Source organism: Trichosurus vulpecula, chromosome 4 (assembly GCF_011100635.1).
Source record: "Trichosurus vulpecula isolate mTriVul1 chromosome 4, mTriVul1.pri, whole genome shotgun sequence".
NCBI lineage: Eukaryota > Metazoa > Chordata > Mammalia > Diprotodontia > Phalangeridae > Trichosurus > Trichosurus vulpecula.
The window spans coordinates 305,050,911-305,077,037 of NC_050576.1; the positions used below are offsets into that span (position 1 = coordinate 305,050,911).

A 26,127-nucleotide genomic window follows, 5' to 3' on the forward strand; every position below is an offset into this window, starting at 1 on the left:
AAGAGGTTTGTTATTTCTTGACTTTCCTCTTGAAGTATTTCTTCCATCCTTTAAGGAATATTTCATTCATCCCAATAAACTAGATCCTAGAGAACCATTCCTCCAGCCCCTTCTCTTTTCTGTGTAGGGAGATTAGCTTGTGATTTGATTACATGTAGTTCCTCCTTGAGTCTAGTAGAGACACAAAAATACTTCAATTCTTGCAGTTAACTGCAACATTCTTTTCATCCTTTATACTTTCCAAGCCTGAGATACTCAATTTTCTATGACTTTTTTATGTATCAGTAACCTCACTCTTTGCATTATTTGCAAATTTGATGAGCAGCAGTGACTTCAAGTAAGTCATTGATAAAATTGCCGAATGTAAATGGGCCAGGGAGAAAGTCAGATTGTTACTGTATTCCACCAGAGAATTACTTCCACATTGATATCAACTTGACCATGATTGGTCAGTCAACCAACTAAACCCCATCTAACGATATTATCATCCAGTCAATATATCTCTATTTTTTATGAAATAAATCTTACTGAAATTTGCACATGCTACACACCCATCTACAAATCTAGGAATTCTCTTAGGAAAGGGAATTGTCAATTTAAGATGACTTGTTCTTAATGAACAAAAGCTCATTTAGGGTTTGGTTCTTCTATTTCTACATGCTCATGAATTATTTCTAGGAATTTTACCAGGAATCAATGTCAACCTCACCATCCTCTAATGTATAGTGCCCATTTTCTTCCTCTTTATGGAAATTGGGTATTTGCTTATTTCTAGTCCCACTTCTTCAACTGAGAAAGTTGAATGGTTCTTGATTCATTGTTATATGTTATCATTTTATTGTTCACCACACGCATAGTCCTTAGTCATTTTACTTGCCCTCACTTCATCTCTTTTCCATGATTTAAAAATCTGATTTCATTGAGTTTCCTGTGTAGCCACGATAATCTATTTAGGGTCCCCCCCCAACTCCCCTTTTTGTTTCTTATTAGGATCAATTTCAACTCCATCTGCAGCATTTCCTTCTTGAGAATCTCTTTTCTTTCTAGGCAATGGGATTCTCCCTATTCTGATTCTTAATTTTTTGAACTGATCTCTTCTAGAGTACAATATTTAATAATGACCAGTTTTCTTTGCCAGCTTTCTTTGTTTCCCAATTTATTCTGTGCTCTAAGGCAGGAGTTGTTAACCTGTGGTCTATGAACTTGGTTTTTAAGATTATATTTTGATAACTTTATTTGTATTTAATTGGTTTCCTTTGTAATCCTACATATGCTACTTTGCTTTTAAAAACATTATTCTAAAAAGGGGGTGAGTCCCTAGGCTACACCAGACTGCCAGAGGCATAGGTGATACAAAAATATTTAGAATTCCTACTCTAGGGTGCTACAGACTGTTCTTGTCGTTTCTGATTTAAATCATATTTGAGAAAATTATAAAACATCATTAATTTGAAAAGTGTAGAGAAAAACTTTTAAGGACAACTGATAAGATATATGTATCTGTCTTATTTTTTGCACTGTCTCTAAAATGCATTTAGAACTTGTTAGAACATTCTGAATCCAATATGGCTTAACATCCCCCACCCACTTGCTTTTTTTTTCTTAGCAGCTGTCTCTCATTTGCCTTTCTGTTCCTTGAGCTTATTAAGATTCCTTTTGTTAGATGAATCATCTAGGTCCAAATTCTTTTCTGTGTTCCTTGGCCTTGTTTATTATCCCAATGCTTTATTTTTTCTGCAATACTTTACTTTCTCCACTAGTCCTATGACCTGTAAACACTGTGTTTATCAGTAACTAATGATAGTTAAATTAAATTAAAGATTTAGAGAGACAAAAATGTATGTTTTCCTTGTGATACAATTGTTTCTATTGAGATAAGTTAAATGCTGATTAAAAATGTTTTTGGAAAAATAATGGCTTTCCTTCTCTGAGAATTCAGAGGTCACGGGTATTTGAAAGCTCTGACTGGGATTGAGGTTGAAAACAAAGATATTTGTTTTGGATATTTTCAAATCTTCAATATAGTAGAACTGTCTAGAATATTTTCATGTTCAGCCAATTGCAAATAACTAAAAACAGAAGCCTCAATGCTCCCTTTTTTAGAACCAGCATCCATGGCATTTACTTTGAAGAGCAACTTCTATTGTGGTCTTGATGTTTACTCAACACATTGATATCATTGGAAATCAGTGAATTGTCTCCTGAAGGTCAAGTCATAAGGCTATGAATATGCTACTAAGTGGTCCAGAAGAGTAGATTCTGAGATTTGTAGAACCCCGTGACAATGCCTGAATTTCTAATAATTGGTTGGGAAAGAATGTTTGGTAACATGGTTCTTTGCTTTCCTGATTGTCATTTTTATAACCTTTTAATACCCTCACCTGCCTGAAAAGTCCCTCGAATGACCTCTGTCATTCCTACTAGATTGACACATATATTATTATATTTTAAGTAGCACTTAGTCTGTCAAATGAAGCATTAGCCTTGGAGATTTGCAGTCCATGTTGTCATTTTGAGGGGGGAAAATTGGTTAAATGACAGGAGAAATATTGTGCTTCATGAACAGAATGGTTTTTGTATTTTGTTGGCTGTTCTGGTCATCCATATCCCTGTCACTAACCTCATTAGGTCAAGAACTGAAGGCATTTTACACAGATGTCGCGTGGATTTGGTGACAGTGGGGCACATTTTAGTATCTGAACAGTAGTTTAAAAATGTAATTTTTAATTTAAAAAAATTTAATGGCATTCAGTCCTCAGAAAAAGGTTTAATGTAAGATTCTGAAGTTTGACTTTCTTTACAATTCATCATTAGACTTTCCAAAATCTTACCTGAAACTACCTAAAAAAAGCTGGTGCTAAAAATGAACTTTCTTCTGTGGGACTCATTTATTTGAATATTGTCCTTTTGCTTTCCCTGAGATCAGCAAAATCTAAGGTTGAACAATATGTTAGGATTCTGAATCTTTCAAAGATATTTGTGTAAGCCAAGTAATTGACATAGTAGAGGAAAAATTAATCAGGTACATGTTAAGTGAGAGCCAGGGAAGGAGGCATTTGCAGCACTAGGTGGCTTTCTGCACACCATCCTGGTAGTGGGGCTTTGCCAGCTTACATCTGGAGTGGTTCATCAGCACTGAACAGATGTTAGTGTGAAATAGGTCATCGTAGCAGCAGGGCATTAGAACACTGAAATTTCTTTATTCTTGCAGCAACAGCTCTTCCATTCTATTCACACCAATTATGAACATTTTAAGTCCAACTCTGAAATAGGAATACACGTGTGATGGCTAGACTTGGAAGCACATAGAGATATAAATCTAATCAGCTCTGAGGATTTGCCAAGGAGCTTTTCCCATAATATAAGAGAAATAACCTTCCCCATTCCCAGAGAGAGTAGGATGGTTGTTGATTTTATTTGTTGCTGGGGTGGGAGAATTGGAAGGGTTGTTGAATAGACACTTCTGAATGCCTTCCTGGTGGCAGATGCCCAGAAAGAGAGAGATGCTAATTCTCAGGAGTTCCATCAGTCATTGAAAAAGAGAGGTCACATAGATAAGAAAAATGAACAGCACATGGTATGTGAAGCAGTGACATTCAATGAGTCCTTGTCACCGGCAGCCATTAGCATGCAAGCCTGCTGTTAGGTTTCCGTGCTTTATGCGTTTCCCTTGACCAGGCAGGGAGCCTTCGGAGCGCCTGTAGCAGTTAATATCATACAAGTTATTGTTTCTTTCTGGAATATCTTATATTTTTAGTGCCATTGAGATGCTTCTCTGTCCCCATGTGCCTCTAAAATTTTAAAGAGAATCAAAGAATGCATAATTTATATCTGTCCCAGAGGTAATTGAGTGACTCAGTGAGTGATATCTATGAGGGGGATTTTTAAAAATTTCTTGTCTTATGTGAGAGGAGATTTTTAATGTGAAAACTATGAAGACTGGCCTCAGGGACACCCAGCTAATTATCCCTCTTACAGTGAGTATGGATTCCTTAGGGATTAAGTTGTGGATAAGGCTTGTCTTTGTGTATCTAGGCTGCCATTATGAGCCATAGAGGAACTGATTCACCTTCACCACACAGAACACAACTTACCTTTGGACCCAGAAGAGGATATATTGGAAACCTTTGGACTTTTAAGACTATGCAGAGATACTAAATGGGGGAATGTTTCTTGTGGATGAATTCATAGCTAAGTGAGGAATTTTTTTAATATCAAAAATGTTTCCCTTTTCTCTTCAATCCCTAAGGTGAATGATATGTTAAGATTCTGAATCTTTCAGAGATATTTGTATAAGTCAAGTAATTAACATAATGGGGAAAAAATTAATCAGGTACACATTAAGTGTGTATCATTGTTTTTTGGGGGGGGTAGTCAAAGTTGGGAAGTACTCAACATTTCATCCCCTTGAAGCATGGAAATGTTGGCAAGGACAGAGAAATAAAATCTCATTCTGGTGTCTTTTAGTCCACTGAAAAGTATTCATGTCTTTAGTTATCCAAACTATTTATGATGACATTTATTTGTAAGTGGCTTCTTTGATACTTGTTTTTCTCCCTGAAAGATTAATAAACAGCTGGGCCTGCTCATCCCTCATTAGTCATTTCATGTACAAAAAAAAAATCTTTGGGGGGAAGGGCTATTGAAAACTATGAAGCCAGTGGAATTTAGAGGATGCTGTTTTCCATGGGAATTTACATGTAATCACATACTTAAGAAGCAGTGTGACATAGTGGATTTACGAGAGACCTAGACCTGGCTTCAAGTTCTACCCTTAATACATTCTGGCTGTAACTTAACCTTGTGATGATCTAGACAAATCTCTAATATTTTAAGTTGCAGGGAAGGTGTCAAATAGTTTCCTTACCTGACAGTTTCTTCCTCTTGAAGTTAATTCAGCTCTGAAGCCTCTAATGCTAAGACAGTGATATCATGGTGATGGTATCAGTGTTAATTCTGAATATATTAGGCCAGGGCAGGAGCCATGACTCCAAGGGACCCAAGACAACCCAACCTTGGAATTAGGAGACATCTTCTGAGCAAAAGTGTTACTGAGAATAGAATAGATAAAATATAGAGGTGAGATACATTGTGAATATTGTCTCTTTTAAAAATTTTTATTGCTGTCTTTCATTTTTATATCATCTTTATTTCCTGATGTGACTTTCTTTCATCTTCCTCCCAGGGAACTATCCCTTATGATAAAGAATAAAAAAGGGGAGAAAGGAGGTTCAGCAAAACTAATCAAGTTATTGAAAAAAAAATCTGTAACTATAGTTGTTCCACAGCCATAATCTCCCATATTTATAAAGAAGTGTTAGGAGACATCTTTTCATATCTCCTTCAAGGCCAAGCTTGGTCATTTTAATTTGTCGATGCTCAATTTTAATTGTTTCATTGTTTAGTATTCTTTCCATTTAAACTGTTATAATAATTGTGCTTATTGTCTTCCTGGTTTTCCTGCTTCACTTTGCATCAGTTTATAAAAGGCTTCCCATGCTTCTGCGCATTCATTACATTCATCATTTCTTACAGCACAGTATTATCCCATTATATTCAGGTACCACCATTTGTTTAACTATTCTCCTATTGTTGAGCAACAGTTTTGTTTCTAATTCTTTACTGCTACAAAAAATGCTATTATAAATATTTTGGGAGCTTTCTTATTTTTTTTTTTTTGGTCATTGACCTCCTTGGGAATATGCTTAGAAGTGGAATCTCTGAGACATTTTAGTTACTCTTTTTGCATAATTTCAGATGGCTTTCCAGAATGGTTGGACCAATTAATCCTTTCACTATCAATGAATTAGTGTGCCCCCTAATTCTCACAACTCTTATATTAGTCCTTTCTTATTTATTCCATTGGGGCAGCCAGGTGATGCAGTGGATAGTGCACTGGGCCTGGAGTCAGAAAGACTCATCTTCCTGAGTTCAAATCTGGCCTCAGAGACTTACTAGCTGTGTGAACTTGGCAAGTCACTTAATTCTGTTTGCCTCAGTTTCCTCATCTGTAAAATGAGCTAGAGAAATGTATCAATCCAGCTAGCAGCTGCTGTGGGGGTGTAAAACCAACAACAACCAGCACATAGAACACTGCAAAAGCCCAGGTCCTTTTGATCTGCTTTGCTAAGGAAAGCAACGTTAAGGGGTTAACAGTCTGACTTTAATCCAGCATACAAATACCATTTACTTAGTTCAGGGGGAAAAAAACAGCACCCTGAATTACAGACCAAATACAATTAGTAGTTATCAACATCTGAGTGTTCAGCCAGCGAGCTCATTACAACAGCTGGCCCAGAGTCACGTACCACTGCTGCTGTGCCTCAGAGCTCCAAGAGAGAACGCAAACCTCTGCGCTCATATGTCCTGTTCAAGGCCCCTGAAGGGCCCCGACCTCACCCAGGCTGGGCGTGGAAAATTTCCCCACCCCCAGTATCACATCAGATACCAATTAATGACTCCCAATTGTCTCAGTGCTGAGAAATACAAAAACATTCCACTTTATCTGCCCCCTTCAAACAAAGGCCAGAATCATTAAAGGTCAACAGCAAAAAGTCCCACCTTAACTACTATTACGAGAAGGAAATGGCTAAGCACTCTGGTATCTTTACCAAGAAAACCCCATAAGAGAGCATGAAGAGTTAGATATACTGAAACAACTGAACGATAGTTTATTCCATTATAAATCTCCTGAGTGTGTCTCCAGTTGGGCCCTGAGAAGATGAGGTGGATTGAAGATGAGATGGATTAAAGCTGATAATGATGAATGACAGCAGCTTAAATTTATATTTAAATATAAGGTTTACAAAGTGCTTTACAAATATTAACTCATTTTATCCTCACAAGAACCCTAAGAGGTGGTGATCTTACCCGCCATGTTACAGATGAGGAAACTGAGCCGGATAATTTTCAAGTTGATTTGCCTACCCAGGGTCAACTGGCAAGTGTCTCAGGGCACATTCGAACTCGGATCTTTCTGACTTCTGGTCTGGTGCTGTATCCACCGTGTTACTTAACTTCCTATAAGTCTATAAGATTCTTCTAGTTGAAATTTATACATGGATAAGTACAAAAAAATAGCTACTTTTTGTATATTTGTGTATTTATTTTCCTTTCCATTTGCCCCAGGAATGGCCAGGACAATCTGTGATCTCCTTTTTGAAGAATACTGAAGTAGATGCTCAGGACCACTCTTCACTGGCTGAAGTCCAAGAGTTGAAGTCAAACCACTAGGTGTTTCTGAAGGTATGCCATTGTGCAAGACCTATGAGCTGCAGTGACAACAATAACAGAGGCAGGGCCACTGGGCTGTATGGAAAGGAAACAACTGATTTTAGTTCAATTGGTGAGGGCCCCAGCTTCATGCTTAATCTGGAGGCCACCTACAGTTAGAACTACTTAGCTGATGTTTAAAGGCTGTGCTATTTTACTACTGTTGCACAAATACTTGTCCTTGAAGATAGGGAAGGTTGGGAGAGTGGAGGAGGGGAAAGAGAGGAAGATGGTAGAGGAAAGAAAGAAGGTACAGAGAGACACAGGGACAGATGGAGAAAAAAAATCATTGTATTAGATTCATTTCAGTCTGTTGTTATTCCTTGATGGCATCTCCCATGCATTTATTCATGCATAGTTGTAATAGTAATTAAGGTGGGACTTTTTGCTGTTCTTCTCTTAAATGCCCTTAAGGATTCTGGCCTTTGTTTGAATGGGGCAGATAAAGTGGGATTTTTATTAAGACAATCAAGAGTCATTGGATTGTATATGATGTGATACTAGGGATTGGGAACCTTCACACACCCAGCTGGGGTGAGGTCAGAGTCCTCAGGGCTCTGAACAGGATATAATTGAGGGGAGCTTGGCGTTTGACTTTTGGGGCACATTCAGAGAAGGAGTGTTGAGACTCTGAGCAAGGTGCAACTGCCCCCCAGCTTTGCAATCCAGACACTGGTGTTTCTCTGGTAACTATGAATTGGGATTTGAATCAGACAAGGTCTGTCTGTTGATATTTGTAATTTCTGTTTGTGTTTGCCTTGAAGTTCAGGGGGCTGATCTTTCCCCCCTGAACTAAGTGAATGATATATGTATGTTTGATTAAAATGAGATTATTAACCCCTTAAAGTTGCTTTCCTTAGAAGAGCAGATCAAAGAACCTGTGTTGGCAGCTTTCTGTGTGCTCTTTGTTGGTGGGTCTTATACCCCTACAGCTGTGAGCAGATTGTTGCTATAGTAGTATCCTTAGATGGTAGTGGTAGAAGGTGGGGGGACTTTCTATTGAGTTGTACTGTCAAGCTGCCTAAGGCATTAAACATATATTCAGGAATCACAGCATATTAGTGTGGGAATTAGTAGCGACTTCAGTGACCATCTAGTTGAATTCTCACTATAACGTACTCCACAAGTGGTCATCTAATCTCTGCTTGAAGATCTAAAAGGAGGGGGAACCTACCACTTCTTGAGGTGGTGGCGCATTTCATTTTTTCACAGTTCTAATTTTTAGGAAATTTTACCTGATATCAAGCTTAAATTTGCCTCTTTGCAACTTCTACCCACTGCTCTTGGTCCTGACCTATGGGGACAAACACATTCTAATTTCTCCTCCATGTGCTAGCCCACCATATATTTGAAGACAATAATCATATCTTGGATTCTTCCTTTAGCCAAGCTAAACATGCCTAATTTCTTCAACCAATCATCATGTCTTAGACTAAAGGACTTCCATCATCCTAGCTGTCCTCTTCTGGTCTCTCCCAAATCCGCACATGCCCTGCTTAATCCACTGTGCACGATGCTAAAAAAAAAAAGAAAAATATTCCAGATGAGGTCTTATGAAGGCAGGGTACGGTGGGACTGTCACCTCCTTATTCTTGTATTCTATGTCTCATTTAATGCAGCCCAATTTTGCATTAAATTTTCTGGCTTCCACATCCCAAAGCTGACTTATACTGAGTTTTCAGCCCACCAAAATTCCCAAATCTTTGACAGAACTACAGTTTGTCCATGAATTCACTATCTTCTCGTTGTGAGGTTGATTGTTCATCTTTTTAGAATTCATTCCAGTGTTCCAGCTTATCTAGGTTCTTTAGGATTCTAACCATGCCATTCACTGTGTTAGATATTGCTCCTAGCTTTGGGTCATCTGAAGGTTTGATAAGCATGCCATCAATGCTTTTATCCAAGTCACTGCTGAATATGTACCAAAAGTATAGTGACAGTTTTGTCATGAACAAGGAAGGATTCTTGAGTCATTCCTTCTTCAGTCGCGCATATTTATGAATTGCTTGCTTTGTCCTTACAGAAGGAGACTATAAATGCATATATGTGCATGCTATATACACACACCCATGTGTATATATGTATGTATACACACACAAACAGATACAGAGTGATTTTGGAGGGAAGACACTAGCAGTGGGAGCATCAGGATAGCCTTCTTGTAGAAGATTGTGCTTGCTTGTGGTGAACCTTGGAGAAAAGTACAGATTCGGAGATAAGGAGGAAATGTGTTGCAGACACAGGGCCAGTGCTAAGGCTTGGATATGGGAGACTTAGTATCATCTATGAGAGGAATCATAAGGATGCCAGTTTGGGTGGACCATGGTATGCAAGGAAGGGAGTAATATGTAATGAGACTCAAAAGTAGGTTAGGGATAGATTGAAAAGGGTTTTATATGCTAAGCAAAGGAATTTCCACATTAGACATCGTTAGACCCTGATTGCTTTGTGAAATTTCACAGGCATCAAAGGAAAAAAACATGATTTCAGGATTACTTCTTCTGAGGAAAAGTATGTTACTTGACAGCTTTCATCAAAATATTGTAAATCCAATTAAATTAAGTATAATTTAATTTGACCCAAGTTTATAAACAATAGCTCATCAAAGAACCAAAAAGGGTGTTATTCCATTATAAAGAAAGATATATCAGTTAGGACTTTTTCTTAGTATATTTTGGAAATGTATCCAATAAGCACTTTTTTACTTTGTGAGAAACATTTTCTGTTTTTTAGATACATAAGGTAAACACTCTTAAATGTCACAAAGCTTTACAACCAAAGCAGACTATAGTCTCATTAGAGGGCTGCATATCCAATGGCCAGAATTCACAAATTGAGATATCTTGCTATAAAAGTTCACCGTAAACAAGAAATTGGAAATGGGCATGTTTGAAATTCAAGAAATACTAAGCCCTATGTTATTAGCTGAGGAAGCTTCAAAGATGGTTAAAGATGCCTAATTATCCCCTGCATCATTTTATCTGATTTACAAATCTGTTTTTCTTTTTGTGAATTCTTTCTCTTTTTTATAGCTTTTTGTCTGTGGGAAAGAAGCTAGGTACGGTTATGCATGGGGCTCTTACTGTGAATTGGGTTTTTGCAAGATGCTTCACTACATTGTTTCTCCATTGAATTCAACAAACTTGTTTTTAAATGCCTACTCTGTGCAAGGCACTGCACCTTAATATCCTCCTTATAAAATCAGGGTAATTATGGTTATTATTCAATTACTCCTTCGAGTTTTAGGTGTTTAGTGTCTAGTCCTGCTTTGAATGGAGGACAGGAATGCTCTACATATGCATGTTTTCTGTTTAAGAGATTTTCCGCAAGACGCTTTTATTTGACTAGACTGCTTACTTGGGGAGACAAGAGGCATAGGTGATATTCAGGCTACTGAGAAAATGAGATACGTGGAATCAGTATGGTTAGAGCAGGACTGTGAGGCTATTGACTCCAGAGAGAGTCTGTTCTTCCAACTCTGTCAATGTGATAAGGTATAGGGGCAGACCATCGAAGAGTATAGAGTCAGTACTAGATAAGAGAGGCATTCTGGGAAAGAACTTTTATACTGGTTACAGTGCGTAGGAAAGCAAAGCTCAGAGAGAGAGCCATGGAGACCTATATTTATGGGCTCCAAGGTCTGGTGTTCTTCTTGAGCAATAATTAGGATGATACATAACCGTCAGTCACAAATCTAGCCACTTCATTATGACTAAGGGTAATTTGTTTGGGGCAGATCAGGCAGGAATTGAGAGACGTCAAGAAAAATAGAGGAAAAAGAACTAGGCATAGACCGTAGAAGTTTCCAGCAGGAAGGCTGGAGAGAAATTTGAAGTCCGAGAAAGAAAATTTGGAGTTTTTCTTATGTAGGAGCCAAAGGTGAAATTTAGGGATTTACGGGTCCATGGCTCAAGGAGAAGATACAAACCCAGTGAGGCTGTAAGTAGGGGTGAGGGAAGAAGGGGTTGTGAAGCTTAGGAGAAGAATCTACCCTAACACTCTAGTTCTCATGTCCTGACCTCAGGGTGTTGACAAGCAGATTCCTGAAAGCCAAGACAACCAAAATCCACCAACCAGAGAAGAGGAAATGATAAAACAGTTAAAGATTAGACCTGGCAAAAGAGGAGGCCTAGTCATGAAAGAAAAGAAAAACTCAGAATGAAGCCTATTTGGCCTGAAGTGTCACTGCAAGCATGTAAACTTACCCACTACTTGTTATTCTATTTTCCTGGTTATAACAAGTTGTGGGGCTGATTGTACAGCGGATTCAGGAATGAAGCTGTTTGGAACAGCCTACAAAATTTCATCTTCAGGCAGGAACATCTGGACCAGAGTTCCATCCCACAGGGAATTCCTTCTCATCTTGGACTGTGTGCCATATCAATATGGAATTGTTTTCTGTCAAAATATCCTGTGCTTGGCCTGGTAGAGTATCTTTGGATTCTTTTCTTAAAGAAAGTATTCATGATGTCTTGGTGTAACTCTTCTCTGTCTATATTTCATCTTTCATGCTATGTTTAGGTGAATAATAAAATCAACTATGCTAGTGTTTCATTTGTCTCTCTAAGGTGCTCTCTTTCTGTTTAGCTTCCTTCTTTTCTTTTAAAAAGTTGTCCTTCATTTATAGCAAGAATATGAAAATTCATATGATTCAGCTCCTCCACTTCTGTGTCCACTCACTGGTAGTTGTATAAGGATCTCATATTTAGAACACCAAAAGCTAAGTTAAGGAACAAAATCAGTAGAAAGCATTCAAAACAATTGCCTTGTGATCTATTTAAATGTTATTGACAATGAAAGGTGGGATGTGGATGGAAGAAAGGACGGACACATAAACTACAAAAATTTCATATACATGTTTAACTGATGTAAATTAATTTTCCATAGCATGCAGGTCAAAAAAAGCCTAAAAAGAATGATAGCAAACTTGCCTTTTCAAGCAGGAGAGTATGGTTAGTCAAAGGCAACACTAGTTTAGAATATGAACCCATCTATAAAATCTTATGGGAAAGAATAGTAGATCATGAACAATTAAGTATTGCCTCATAAACCCTAATATAACAGTGGTACAGCTGATTTAAAGAGAGGTTAATTAGATAGCAAATAATCAAATGTATCCTAAGGAGATTTATAAATCAAAATGGAAGAACAACAAACACAACAAAGTTGAAGATCTGGAAATACTATTATAATTTTTTTTTCATCATCAAGAATACTAGAGTTGTCATACCCTTGAATTCCAACATCTCAGTCCCAAATGTTTTTGTAGAGGAAATGGCACTAAAGAGAACGCAGACAGGAAAATTCAAATGAATGAGACCATCTTATACATATAGAAGATATATGCTGGAGATGCCACAATTGTGAAGATATTGAGGAATTGATTCACGGTATATAAGAGAGGGAAACGTTTAAAGCATGGAAGTAATCTCAGATTGTGTTAATAAGATAAAAAAATCATTGAGATAATATCAACAACTCTCAACCCATGAACCTGCTTTCAATATCTATACAATATTTTATGACAGTAATCTGTAGGATATCCTCCATCAGTGTAGAATAGAATAGAATACAATAGAATAGAACAAGTTGACTTTAACAAGTTATATTTTACAGTAGAGCACATTTTCTGACACACAAGAGATTAAAAGAGTTAAAGAATGCAAGATTCTTATATTGATTATATTTTTTAAAATTTACCTTTTTTAGAGCAAAATGCTGCCATAAGCTATCTTCTCCAGTAAAGTGTCTCCCATGCCTAGGTCAAAATTGTACAAGATTATTTCAAAGCTATAAGAATGAAGAGAACCATGTTTGATTATACTCTAATATTAAATGAGCAATGGAACAGAGAGCTACATGCTCTCCAAACATGGTCCTCTTGGTCATAGTGAGGATATGACATGGTGTTCAAGATGAAAAGAGATTCTTTGTTGGATGAGATGACAGTGTGGTCCAGGTATTCCTATTTAAGGGTGACATTTTATAGATTGTTTCAAGTCCTGGAACATGGCAGAGTTACCTGGAAAAGATCTATAACCACTCAGATGAGGTTGGCTTTCCCATCCCTGTAGAATGGAGAATGCTTATTGATCAGACTATAGTATGTTTTATTATAGGAATACCATCTAGAATCAACCATCAGGAGTTATATCTTGAATAGTCAGAGCAAACAGACAATGAATTGGACCCAGAATTAAATAGTAGGAAGCAAGTGGTCTTAACATTTTTTGTGGGGGTAGAAAATTGGAAAGTTTGTTTTTTTACAAACCTCAAACTTTTCCCAGAAATAAAATGTTTTAAACATCAACATTCTATTGATGGTAGTATATGGCTATGAGCCATGCTACCTTAAAATTTCCAAAGAAGTAAAAATGAAATATCACTCAGAAGGCAACAGGTAGGCACATGTTGAGTGTGAGTTGATGGCAATACAGTAAACAAGTAATTAAGAGTGAAATGTGCCATTTGAAAAAAAAATGATTAATTTTAACATAGGATGGACCAGTCACATAGTGAGAGGGAGGGATAATCAATGGATAATCCATGTGGATAATCAATGGATAACCCATGTGCTTCTTGTAAAGAAAGTGAGACAGTTGCCTCTATCCCCAACACACACACCCACATACACACAGATTACGGGAGGATGTGAATAATAGCTGTACAGGTTTGTCAGCATGGATGGGTTACTATCTGTATCATTATAGGGTATATTCACATTGATGATATCATAGAAACATTTGAGTATATGGATATTTTAAGTTTCCTTCTTTTGCTATATTATTCTCTGCAGAAGGGTCATATGGTATTTCTGAGTAGCAGAGAAAAGGAGAGAAGAAAAATACCTCTGTCCTGTCCCAGAACCTAAGTAATAGTGAGAAAAAGCAGTAACATTGGAAAATTGGTGAGCCAAGGTCTTGGACTTCCTGGTGGGGAAAAGAGTATCATCTCTTCGGGTCAGAATTTTCAAGAAGGGGGCTAATTTTTCAAATCAGAGCTCGCTAGGTTGATATGGTATAAAAAAGCCCTTTTCAGTCTATCATTAAGAAATGGCTGCTTTCTTGGTATGGCAGTAGTTGACTGATCTGATGGTATCTTGCCTGTCTATTGTAAAGCAGATTCAAAATTTAAAACTATTGCAGATATGCTAATAAGTTTGGGAACAATAACACTCTGTTAGCCAAAAGTTCATGTTGTTTTTGAAGAAAGGTTAAAAATAGTAGATTTTAAAATCAATGCTGAAAGGGGGAAAAGAATCACTTGAAGGTCAGAGTTACACTAAAGAGTATTTCAGAATAAACTCTTCCAAACTCAATTCAATTGGAAAAAAAAACCACGACAACTGTGTTTTTGCCCTTACTGTTAAGGATTTGATCTCCTGATCCTCACTCTGATTTTACTTCAGGCTTTTGGGAGCTAAATATATCCATCACATTTTAGCTGTACAGTTCCTCCATCTGTTCAAGTCAGTTCAGAAAAGTTCTGTGAGAGACCAATCAGGAACTTCCACAGGCTGGCTTCATTATTGTGAGTAAACAATTTAATATCTTGGATGGAAAATCATTTTGGTTGTCCATCTCTTTGTTACTTGGAGGGCAGCTTGCTGTGCTCATTTTTATTTTAAAAAGCTTAGGTCCTGAGTTTTGAAGAAATCACGGTTCTCCCTATAATTTCTAGAATTATAGGGAAGGGATCAAATATCCTTCTCCAACACCCTATAATAAGAATCAAAATACCAAATGCTCAAATATCAAATGCCATATAACCTATAATAAGAATCTTTTGAACATAAGAATTGTCATATTCAGTCAAACTCATGATCTATTCAGCCTGATAATTCTGTCTTCAACAGCTTATAGCCTCAAGGGCTATTTTCTATCCTTTCTGATGTCACACTTAAAGATTAAAAATGTACCTTGAAAGATCCCACTATTCCTTCACAATCATATCCAGGGTGAGTGTGTGTGTGTGTGTGTGTGTGTGTGTGTGTGTGTGTGTACGCACACGTGTGCTGTTGTTGTCCTTATGGTTATTTTTGTTGTTTCTTTAGTCCTTAATTAACTAGAGGGTTCTAGATGAAGAGTACTTGACAAACAGTTGCCTGAGCCATGACAAAAATCAGAATTCACAATCTGCTCTTACCCTGAATGCTTCAAATTTAAGGCTAAAGTCCAAAAGAAAGGGAAGAGATAATTGTTGGGGTATTCCTTCTCCTTTCCCTTAGCATCATTATATTCCACTCCCTCCACCCACTCCTTGCTTTTCAGCAGTGAACAGATGCAAATCTATCCTCAGAGGTCAAGGACAAAGGCAGACTGATGCTGACTCTTGTTCTCCATTTGACTCCAGATTGGTTAGCTAACTATTCTGTGTTGTAAAGTAATTGTTTCTTCTTGTCTTTCTTTGTTCCTAAGATCATTTGAAATAAATTATTTCAAAATTGCTGTTTTCTGCTGATCTAAAATAATGAAAACAAACAGGTTTTAGAAGAAAAAGAAAAGATCTCATGCCTACATTGACTTCTGTCATCCATGAATTTATCTAAACCCCTTTGAGTCCTTTTATGTTTTCATACCTTGTCATCTTGTGAGATAAGGGGGAAGCTTATTAACTTTGATCTTGAAATGCTGCTGTTTGAAACCTGGGAACACAGGTGAAAGAGAGAGAGACAAAATGGGACTTAAGCATATATAGTGCTATGGCGCTTTGGCATCTCTGAATGAAATATGGTACAAATTGATGGAAAATTGGCTTAGAACAAGGAGACAAAAGGAGTAATGGTGAGTGGTTACTTTTTAATGGATGTCTTCCACATGAAACTACAATCCTTGCTTCTGGTTTTGTTTATGTTTGTGTCTGTGTGTGTGCGTGTGTGTGTGTGTGTGTGTGTGTGTGTGTGTGTGTGTGTACACTCATTCTGATACATTTCCAACACTTGTACTTGTTCGGTTCATTTAGCCATTTTCCAATCGATAGACATTCCCTCAATTTCCAATTCTTTGCTACCACAAATGAGCTTTTTGTACATATAGGACATTTTCCATTTTCATTGATCTCTTTGGGATACAGTCTTAGTGGTATTCCTTAGTGGTAGTTCTTTGGGCGTAGTTCCAAATTACTCTCCAGAATGGTTGGATCAGTTCACAACTTCATCAGCAGCACGTTGCTGTCCCAATTTTTTTTCACATCCCCGTCAACATTTGTTATTTTCTTTCTCTGTCATACTAGCTAATCTGATAAGTGTGAAGTGGTACTTGCATTTCTCTAATCCATATGATTTGGAACATTTTTTTTCATATTACTATAGATGGCTTTGATTTCAGAAGTTCTGAAAACTGCCTGTTCATATGCTGACCATTTAGCATTTGGGGAATGACTTGTATTCTTATAAATTTGACTCATTTCTTTATATATTTAAGAAATGAAGCCTTTTTCAGAGAAACTTGCTATAAATTTTTCTCCCAAATTTCCTGCTTTCCTAACTGCATTGTTTTTGTTTGTGCAAAACCTTTTAAACTTAATGTAATTAAAATTATCTATTTTACATCCTGCAAAGCTCTCTATCTCTTATTTGATCATAAATTCTTCCCATATCTGTTGATCTGACAGGTAAAATTTTCCATACTTCCCTAATTTGCTTGTGATATCACCCTTTATGTTTAAATCATGTACCCATTTTGACTTTATCTTGGTATATGGTGTGAGATGTTGTTCTATACCTAGTTTTCACCAAACTGCTTTTCAGTTTTTCCCAGCAGTTTTTGTCAAATAGTGAGTTCTTGTCCCAAAAGCCAGGATCATTGGGGTTATCAAACAATAGGTTAAATTAGTCTTTTACAGTGTGTATTGTGTACCTGAAACACCACTCTATTTCTTAACCAGTGCCAGATTTTTTGATAATTATTGCTTTGTAATAGAGTTTGAAATCTGGTACTGCTAGACTACCTTCCTTCATGCATTAATTAATATTCTCTTGAAATTCTTGAACAGATTCATCTTCAAGATGAATTTTATTATTTTTTCCTAGCTCTATAAAATAATTTTTGGTAGTCTGATATGGCACCAAATAAATAAATTAATTTAGGTAGAATCGTTATTTTTGTTATATTGGCTTTGCCTATCCATGAGCAATTAATATTTCTCCGGTGGTTTAACTGTAACTTTATTAGTGTGAAAAGTGTTTTGTAAGTGTGTTCATCTAGTTCCTGGGTTTGTCTTGACAGGTAGACTCCCAAGTATTTTATATTTTCTGTAGTTTTATAATTTTTTTTCTCTTTCTATCTTTTTCTGCTGGAATTTGTCAGTAATACATAGAAATATTGATGATTTCTGTGTGTTTATTTCATATCCTTCAACTTTGCTGAAGTTGTCAATTGTTTCAACTGGGTTTTTAGTCAGTTCTCTAGGATTCTTTTAGTATACCATTATATCATCTGCAAAGAGTGATAGTTTTAATTCCTTTTTGTTTATTCTAACTCCTTCAGTTTTTTTCTTCTCTTATTGTTATGGCTAGCATTTTTAGTACAATGCTGAATAACAGTGGTGTTGATGGTCATTGTTGCTTCACCCCTGATCTTATTGGGAAGGCTTCTAGCTTATCCCCATTGATAGATACTACTTGCCATTTTAAGGAAAGCTCCATTTATTCCTATGCGTTCTAGTATTTTTTAACATGAATTAATGTATTTTGTTGAAAACTTTTTCCACAACTATTGAGATAATATGATTTTTTTTTCTTATTGATATGGTCAATTATTCTAATAGTTTTTAGCCCTGCATTCCTGCTTTAAATCTCACCTGATCATAATGTATGATCTTTGTGATATATTGGGATACTCTCCTTGCTAATATTTTATTTAAAACTTTTGCATTGATATTCATTAGGGAAATTGGTCTATTGTTTTCCTTCTCTCTTGTTTAGGTACCAGGACTATATTCGCATCATTAAAGGAATTCAGTAGGATTCCTTCTTTGCCTATTTCCCCAAATAGTTTATATAGTATTGGAATTAAATGTTCTTTAAATGTTTGGTAGAATTCAGTTGTGAATCCATCATGTCCTCGTGTTTTTTTTCCCCCCTGGGGAGTTCATTGATAGTTTGTTTAATTTCTTTTTCTAAGATGAGATTATTTAAGTATTCTATTTCCTCCTCTGTTAATCTAGGCAATTTGTGTTTTTGTAAATATTCGTCCATTTAATTTATATGGTTAGATTTATTAGCACATAATTGGGTAAAATAGCTTCTAATAGTTGCTTTAATTTCTTCTTCATTGGTGGTGGATTCATCTTTTTCCTTTTTGATACTGGTAATTTTTTTTTCTTTTCTTTTTTTTAAATCAAATTAACCAAAGGTTTACCTATTTTATTGTGGGTTTTTTTTTATAAAACCAACTCCTAGTTTTATTTATTACTTTAATCATTTTCTTTTGATTTTATTCCTCTCTCATTTGATTTTTCAGGATCTGTAATTTAGTGTTTAATTGGGGATTTTTTTTATTTGTTCCTTTTCTAGTTTTTCTTTTTTCTTTAGTTGTACACTTAAGTCATTGATTCACTCTTTCTCTGTTTTGTTGATGTAAGCATTTAGAGATATAAAATTTCCTCTAAGTACTGCTTTGGCTTCATCCCACAAATTTTGGCATATTATCTCCTTGTCATTATTTTCTTCCATGACATTACTGTTTCTGTTATTTATTCTTTGACCCATTCAGACTGTATAAGATTAGATTATTTAGTGTCCAATTAATTTTTAATTTGTTTCCACAGCCCTTTATTGAATATGATTTTTATTGCATTATGGTTTAAAAAGGATGCATTTAATATTCCTATGTTTCTGTGTTTGGTTGTGATGTTTTTAATGTCCTAATACATAGTCAGTTCTTATGAAGGTGCCATGCACAGCTGAGAAAAATGTATACTCCTCTTCCTATTCAATTTTCTCCAGAGCTCTATCATATTTAACTTTTCTGAAATTGTATTCATCTCGACTGCTTTCTTGTTCATTTTATCTAGTTTTGAGAGGGGAAATTTGAGACCACCCCACTATGTATACTTTTACTGTCTATTTCCTCCTGTGACTCATTTAACTTTTAAGAATTTGGATGCCATGCTAGTCGGTGCATATATGTTTACAATTGATATTAATTCATTGTCTACAGTTCCTTTTAGCAAGATATAATTTCCTTCCTTGTAACTTTTAATTAAATCTATTTTTCATTTTGCTTTGTCTTAGATTATGATTGTTATCTCTGGTTTTGTTTGTTTGTTTTTACTTCGACTGAAGCATAATAGATTTTGCTCTAGCCCCTTATTTTTACTGTGTATATATAGCTCTTTTTGAAGTGTGTTTTTTGTAAATAATGTATTATTGGATTCTGGTTTTTAATCCATTTTGCTATCAACTTCCATTTTATGAGTGAGTTCATTCCATTCACATTCATAGTTATGATAACTGTGTATTGCCCTCCATCCTAGTCCTATTGTCTCTGTCTCTCTCTCCCTCTCTCTCTCTCTCCCCCTGTTCCCCCTCCGTCCCTCGCTCTCTCCCTCTCTCCCCGTCTTGAAATGCCAGTGAGATATTCACAGTGCCTGTGGTGGCTATGAATATGTTGGCATAGTTCTAAATTGCAAAATATGACAGACTTCACATGGAAGACAGAACCAAAACATCTATTCAGACACCAGAAAGCCAAATCCCAACACCAGAAAACCAAATCCATCATAGCAATAAAGAAGAATATACACAATAACAATGCAGGGGATACTGCCATCCCCAAGCCTTCCCACAAATGAACACTCACAGCTAGCTGCCTGCTTCCTCTCTCTTTCAGCTCTAACTGCTCTGACCAATTTCCTTCCTCTCAGCTCTGCTCTACCCTTTCTGCTCCACCCCTTCCTGTTCCATTCATTCAGCAAGCTTCTCCCACCACAGACTCATGTGACTCAGGCTTCCATGTGACTTAAGCAGTCCACATGGGCCTATTAATGGGTGGGAAAGATCTTCCCATTAAGCAAAAATATACAAACAATACACCTGTCTCTTTCTCATGTCCCTCCTTAAAAGTCTGTTTTGTTTCTGATTAATTCTCTTAATACCATCTCCCTTCTATCTGTCCTACCCTTCCCCTCTTCTTATCTAGTTTCCTTCCTACTTCCCTGGAGGGTAAGAAAGATTTCTATGCCCAACTGAGTGTGTGTGTTGTTTTCTCTGAGCCAATTCTGAGAGTAAGTTTCAAGCACTGTCCATCCCCATCCTTTCCCATCCACTATTAAAGCTCTTTCTTCCTTGCCACACCTCTTTTATGTGAGATATATTTTCCTGTTCTTACTCTCCCTTTCCCCTTGTCCCAGTGCATCACTATATTTCACCCATTATTTTTAAAAAAAGTCATCCCATCAGAGTCAACTCACACCCATGCCCTCTGTCTATGTATACTCCTTCTAACTGCTCTAATAATGATCAAGTCCTTAGGAGTTACAAGTATCATCTTCCCATTTTGGAATGTAAACAGTTTAACATTTTCAAATCCCTTTTGATTTCTCTTTCATATTTACCTTCTTATGCTTCTCTTGAGTTCTGTATTTGAAAGTCAAATTTTCTCTTCCACTCTGATCTTTTCATCAGAAATTCTTGAAAGTCCTCTATTTCATTAAACACACACACACACACACACACACACACACACACACACACACATGTATATCTCTATATTCCCCCTAAAGGATTAGACTCAGTTTTTCTGGGTACATTATTCCTGGTTATAAATCAAGCTCTTTTGCCTTCTGGACTATCATATTCCTAGCCCTCTGATTCTTTAATGTGGAAGCTGATACATCTTTTGTTATCCTGGATGTGGCTCCACTGAATTGTTTCTTTCTGTCTGTTTGAAATATTTTCTACCAGACCAGGGATCTCTGGAAGTTGACTGTAATAATCCTGAGAGTTTTCAATTTGAGATTTCTTTTAGGAGGTGATCAGTGTATTCTTTCAATTTTTTTTTTATTCTCTGGTTCTAGAATATCAAGATAGTATTACCTGATAATTTCTTGAAATATGATATCTAGGGTCTTTAAAAAAAAACACAAAACTTTATCATGGCTTTCAGGTAGTCCAATAATTCTTAAATTGTCTCTCCGTGATCTATTTTCCAGGTCAATTGTTTTTCCTGGTATTTCACATTTTCTTCAATCTTTTCATTCTTTTGACTTTATTTGATTGTTTCTTGATGTATCCTAGAGTCATTAGTTTTCACTTGCCCAATTCTAATTTTTAAGGAATTATTGTCTTCAGTGATCTTTTGTACCTTTTAATTTTATTCCCCATTTTTTAAAGGATTTTTTAAAACTGAATTTTTTATGCCTTTTTCTTCTGTTTGGCCAATTTTGCTTTTTTAAGGAGTTCTTCTCTTTGGTAGATTTTGGTGCCTCTTTCACCATTTGGCCAATCCTGCTTTTTAAGATGTTATGTTTTTCAGTATTTTGGGGGGGTCTCTTTTACCAAGCTGTTGATTCTCTTTTCATGATTTTCTTGAATCATTCATATTTCTTTTCCCAATTTTTCTTCTACCTATCTTATTTGATTTTTAAAATCCTTTTTAAACTCTTCTAGGAATTCTTTTTTTGAGACTTCTTTCTAATTCATATTTTGATTTGAAGCTTTGCTTGTAACTATTTTGAGATTATTGTTTTCTTATGGGTTTGTATCTTGATCTTCCTTGTCACAATAGTAACTTTTTATGGTCAGGTTCTTATTTTATTGTTTGTCCATTATCATAGCCTATTTCTTGACTTTTAACTTTATGTTAAAGTTAAGCTCTGCTCCTGGAGTGAAGGGAACACTGTTGCAAGCTTCAGATTTTTCATGCTGCTATTTTCAGAGCTAGTTCTTGGGGTCTATAAGTTTTCAGTGCTTCCAGGGTAGTATGATCTAGGAAGAGATGTGGTCACTGCCCTCCTGGCCTATGCTCTAGTCTTTACCCAGGAAGAAACCTTGCTCCCCTGTAACCACAAGTGCTAGTGCTCCTCTTGGCTCTGTAGCTGTGATCAGGTCCCCTGCTCTCCTGCAGCTGCAAGCATTCCTTTCTTCCTTGGGACTAATAATAGGGCCACTACTCCTTTGTGAGTGACATAAGCATTCTTCTCCTCCCTAGAACTGTGAACCAGGCCCCATTCCACTGTGGTCACAAGTGATGTTGCTCTTTTTGGCCCTGGAACTGTGACTGAGAGCTGCACTTAGGCAATGAAACAGGGACCTGAGCTGAACTCTAGCACAGCATCCTCTAAAATCTCTTTCTGACCAGTTGTCCTACTTACCTCCTTACTGTCTGTGGTCCAAGAGCTCCAGAAACTGCTACTGATGCTGTCACAGCTGCTTCCAAGGCCTACTACTGGTGTTGCCACAATGTGGCCTGTGCTGCCTCCTGGCCTAACCCCTTATTTGGTATAACAGACTGTTCTTGCCAACTGCCTTAGTTATCTTGGGCTGGATAATTGTTTCACCTGACCTTTTGTTGACACTGTTGCCCTACAGTTCAATTTGAGATGTTATTTTAAAGTTGTTTGGAGGGGAATGTTGGGAGAGTTAAGCTGAGAGTTCCTGCCTCTACTCCAACATTTTGGCTCCACCTCTAACTTTATTTTTTTAATTGAATTTTATTTTATTTTCAAATGGAGATCTGACTTCTTTTTCTCCCTCATTCCCTTCATAGCACCCCTCCCATTGAGAAAGCAAGAAAAACAAACCCCTGTTAAAAACAAGCATATTCAAGCAACATAAACTCCCATATTGGCCTTATCCAGAAAAAAATATATTTTATTCTGCCCTCTGAGTCTATCACTTTTTTATCAGAAGGTAGGCAGCATGTTTCATCATTAATCCTCTGGAATTATGGTAGATCATTTTGTAAATAAGATTTCTTAAGTCTTTCAAAGTTGAAACAAATAAATGAACTTTGGGGATAGATACAGTTATTCATAAATTCATTGTTACATAATAAAAAGAATTTATTAATTGGGAGCATACAGCATTTTGAACGTTTGAAAGAGAAGATGGCGGCTGGAAAGCAGGGACCAGCCTGAGCTCCCTGGCGAGTCCCTCCAAAAACCTATAAAAAATGGCTCTGAACCAATTCTAGAACGGCAGAACCCACAGAACAGCAGAGGGAAGCAGGGCTCCAGCCCAGGACAGCCTGGATGGTCTCTGGGTGAGGTCTATCCCACACGGAGCTGGGAGCTGGGAATGGAGGGGAGCAGAGCCCAGCCTGAGCAGTGTGGACCAACCAGACCAGGAGCTGAATCAGTGAGTTGCAGCAGTTACCAGACTTCTCAACCCACAAACACCAAAGACTGTGGAGAAGGTTAGTGGGAAAAGCTGCTGGAGTGGAAGGAGTTCGCGGTTCGGCTTCCAGCCCTGGGGGCAGCGGAGGTGGGGCAGCTACAGCTGCTGCTGCTTCTGGCCCCAGGCCCACCTGGTGGGAGGAATTAAGTAGCGGATCAGAGCAGGAGTGTACAGCCTGCTGAAGATCTAAGCCCAGTCCGGGTTGGGGGTTCTTGGGGAAGGAGTAGTGCTGGTGTGACAGAGCTGGCACCTCCCCCACAAATGTGGAACATAGAACTCGTTAGTCTACAAGCAGTCATACCCCCCTGAAAAACTCAAAGGTCAAGTTAGTTGGCTGGGAATATGGCCAGGCAGCGAAAACACACCCAGATTCAGTCTCAGACTTTGGATTCTTTCTTTGGTGACAAAGAAGACCAAAACATACAGCCTAAAGAAGTCAACAAAGTGCAAGAGCCTACACCAAAAGCCTCCAAGAAAAACATGAACTGGTCCCAGGCCGTGGAAGAGCTCAAAAAGGATTTGGAAAAGCAAGTTAGAGAAGCAGAGGAAAAATTGGGAAGAGAAATGAGAAGGATGTGAGAAAACCATGAAAAACAAGTCAATGACTTGCTAAAAGAGACCCAAAAAAATACTGAAAAATACACTGAAGAAAACAACACCTTAAAAAATAGGTTAACTCAAATGGCAAAAGAGCTCCAAAAAGCCAATGAGGAGAAGAATGCCTTGAAAGGCAGAATTAGCCAAATGGAAAAGGAGGTCCAAAAGACCATTGAAGAAAATACTACTTTAAAAATTAGATTGGAGCAAGTGGAAGCTAGTGACTTTATGAGAAATCAGGATATTATAAAACAGAACCAAAGGAATGAAAAAATGAAAGACAATGTGAAGTATCTCATTGGAAAAACCACTGACCTGGAAAATAGATCCAGGAGAGATAATTTAAAAATGATTGGACTACCTGAAAGCCATGATCAAAAAAAGGGCCTAGATATCATCTTTCAAGAAATTATCAAAGAGAACTGCCCTGATATTCTAGAGCTAGAGGGTAAAATAGAAATTGAAAGAATCTACAGATCGCCTCCTGAAAAAGATCCCAAAAAGAAAACTCCTAGGAATATTGTTGCCAAATTCCAGAGCTCCCACATCAAGGAGAAAATACTGCAAGCAGCCAGAAAGAAACAATTTGAGTATTGTGGAAACCCAATCAGAATAACCCAAGATCTGGCAGCTTCTACATTAAGAGATCGAAGGGCTTGGAATATGATATTCCGGAGGTCAATGGAGCTAGGATTAAAACCTAGAATCACCTACCCAGCAAAACTGAGTATCATGTTCCAAGGCAAAATATGGATTTTCAATAAAATAGAGGACTTTCAAGCTTTCTCAGTGAAAAGACCAGAACTGAATAGAAAATTTGACTTTCAAACACAAGAATCAAGAGGAGCATGAAAAAGGTAATCAAGAAACAGAAATTGCAAGGGACTTACTAAAGTTGAACTGTTTTGTTTACATTCCTACATGGAAAGATGATGTGTATGATTCATGAGACCTCAGTATTAGGGTAGCTGAAGGGAATATGCATATATATATATGTTTATGTATATATATAAGTGAATGTGTATGTATGTATATACATACATATTTATATATATATATATATATATATGCACATATATATGAGAGAGAGAGAGCAGACACAGGGTGAGTTGAAGATGAAGGGAAGATATCTAAAAGAAATAAAATGAAATTAAGGGATGAGAGAGCAACATACTGAGAGAGGGAGATAGGGAGAGATAGAATGGGGTGGATTATCTCACATAAAGGTGGCAAGAGGAAGCAGTTCTGTGGGAGGAGGGGAAAGGACAGGTGAGGGGGGAATGAGTGAACCTTGCTCTCATCAGATTTGGCCTGAGGAGGGAATACCATACATACTCAATTGGGTATCTTACCCCATAGGAAAGAAGAGGGAGGAAGACAAAAAAAAAATAAGAGGGGAGGGCAGATGGGGGTGGACGTAATCAAAACAAACACTTTGGAAAGGTGACAGGGTCAAGGGAGAAAATTCAATAAAGGAGGATGGGTTGGGAAGGAGCAAAATATAGTTAGTCTTTCACAACATGAGTATTGTGGAAGGGTTATACATAATGATAAACATGTGGCCTATGTTGAATTGCTTGACTTCATAGGGAGGATGGGTGAGAAGGGAAGAGGGGAGAGAATTTGGAACTCAAAGTTTTAAAAAAACATGTTCAAAAACAAAAAAAAAGTTTTTGCATGCAACTAGAAATTAAGATACACAGGCAATGGGGCGTAGAAACTTATCTTGCCCTACAAGAAGGGAAGGGAAAAGGGGATGAGAGGGGAGTGGGATGATAGAGGGGAGGGCTGACTGAGGAACAGGGCAACCAGAATATATGCCGTCTTGGAGTGGGGGAGAGGGTATAAATGGGGAGAAAATTTGTAATTCAAACTCTTGTGAAAATCAATGCTGAAAACTAAATATGTTAAATAAATAA

At 37.1% G+C, this 26,127-nt stretch overlaps 1 protein-coding gene across 5 annotated transcripts in view; it reads left to right on the forward strand.

The window, feature by feature from the left end:
* ENOX1 (ecto-NOX disulfide-thiol exchanger 1) overlaps nt 1-26,127 on the forward strand; it is a 706,159-nt gene that overhangs the window by 242,124 nt on the left and 437,908 nt on the right. For 4 of the 5 annotated variants that reach the window (XM_036757464.1, XM_036757466.1, XM_036757465.1 and 1 more), the window contains one exon: nt 7,129-7,245. The exons of the other annotated variant lie outside the window; for it this stretch is intronic. The gene's annotated coding sequence lies outside the window, so the exon portion shown is untranslated. The remainder of the gene's footprint in view (nt 1-7,128; nt 7,246-26,127) is intronic. 5 annotated transcript variants of the gene reach the window in all.